This window comes from Triticum dicoccoides, chromosome 7A, assembly GCF_002162155.2.
Source record: "Triticum dicoccoides isolate Atlit2015 ecotype Zavitan chromosome 7A, WEW_v2.0, whole genome shotgun sequence".
NCBI lineage: Eukaryota > Viridiplantae > Streptophyta > Magnoliopsida > Poales > Poaceae > Triticum > Triticum dicoccoides.
Window position 1 is genome coordinate 542,539,877 of NC_041392.1, and position 2,189 is coordinate 542,542,065.

Below are 2,189 nucleotides of genomic sequence, written 5' to 3' on the forward strand. Positions count from 1 at the left end.
TCCGCTTGGAATTCTCGATGAATTGTCGCTGAGCCCATCAGCCACCTTCTCATCCTCTCCTTGGTTAAATGATGAACTCTTGTTTCGGAACTCGCTTCCATAGTTCATTTCCCGAAAATCTTACAATGTCAACTCGTCAATTGTGTTGCACCTTTTCTTCTCAGGCATCCCGAGTCTAAGGTATCTTGACATCAATCAGATCTGAATCTCAGTCAGATATGATGGTTGGAACATGTTTCCAAGAGTTATAACATTGGTCTATTATGACCCGGTAAGGTGGTGTCTTTGCTTAGCATCCCTGGCCAAAGGCCCTATTGTTATAGATTCCTTTTTAGCAAGGTTAACCATTCTTCCATAAGGAAATTGTAAGACTTATTCTATAAGTTGTTCCTGATGGATCCTTTGTGTTTCCAAAGTCCGATCTTCACCTGATGACCAAGCCAATGCTATCTCGAAGCATGTCGGTTGTACTATGATTTTCAACAAGAACATTTGAAGCCCAATGCTAAATGTTTCTTGCTCAATTATCCAAACACCGTTGTATGGGTAATGTCATGAAAATTCTCTCCCATACCTAAAGAGTTTTCTACATTATATCCTGCCACGGATATCATGCTCTGCTTGTCCTTGGGAAGGATATATCCCTGAATTATGTGTTTAAACACATTTTCCTTTCCATTGTTCTGTTTAATATGATAATCATATTTTACTTTCCATTGGTTGTTTGAACCTTTCTTGTGATCTATATGATCTAAGCAGCAATATTCTACTGCTTATGTAAACTCCTCGGTGTACAATTCTGTCAGCAAGAACCTGTTACTATTGTTGATGACATTTCGGTAGCCACCGATGGACGAGAACTTTGCCTAATGGTCCGCCTCATTCAACGAGCAGGGAAATGGTTCTCTTCGTCCCTGGCCCTTGGTATCGATGTTGTTGCTGACATAACTAACAGACTACCCTCTGACCTGCCTTGCTATCGTGACCGTGCAAGATGTCAGCCCCCTTCCTACTTTTAACCCACATGGTGGGCCCATAACCCACAGGCCCACTGGATCGGAACCTGACTCTCCGGTACACCCATATCTCTGAATTTATTCCTCATGATTGGCTTCATATGAAGATCACCAACCACCTTCCTAGAGATGATCTAATCTGGTATCAGACGCAATACTTATTCTCGTTGCTTTGAACCCCTTTCACGCCCTGTTTCAGGCATCGAACGATTGCCTAACCGTTTGAAACTTTGGTACAATCGTCTATTGCACTCTACAAATTCACTGAAATATAACTCGTGGGGTACCTTGTGCATTTCCCATTGAGTTCACCGTCAGATGCCCAGCTTTGTGCAAATGCATTCTTCCGGAGTTTTTCCCCTTGGTCGCGTTCGTAGGACGATGCAGATCCCGAAGAAAGGATGACGACTTGAAGTAGAGAAATGAAGAAATCAATGAAAGGGATCAACCTCTTCGAAAGATCAACCAAAGATGAGAAGATCCGTTAGACTTCGTAACCAGAACTTCCCCCCTTACACCCCTCTTAAATCTCGGGACGAGATTTCTTGTAGTGGAGGAGAATTGTGACGCCCGGATAGTTACACTACAGTAATCCTCCACTAATGATGCCACGTCACCTCGATTACTGTGGTTAATCTCGCATTAGTACGAAACCGATTTGAATTCAATTTAAAATCAGGCAAACAACAAAAGTTTTCAAAAATTAAAACTAAAATGTTCGGGTTGTGTCAAATAAATCGTAAGTAATTATGGTGGAGAAACCAAACTTTTATAAAATGTTTAAAGGCTCTAGAACAATTAAAACAGTAGTGAAAACAATTAAACAAATGCCTATTGAATTTATAGAATGCTAAAACTATTTTGTTATGGGTTAATAATTAATCCCACAATAGTTTGTTGATAAGTACAAATTTAGGCACTAGGGGTAAATTTTATAAAACTAAAGATAAATGAAACTACAAATAAAAAATAAAAGAAAAGAAAATATAAAAACAGAAAACAAAACTAACAAAGAACAAAAAAAAGAAATAGAAGAGACACCCCCCCCCCCGCTGGACCATGGCCCAGCAGGCCATCGGGCCAACCAGGACGGCCCAGGTGGTGCCTACAGCACCCCCTGGGGCGACCGAACCCTAGCGTCACCCCCACTCCCCCCCATCGTTCCCCACGACC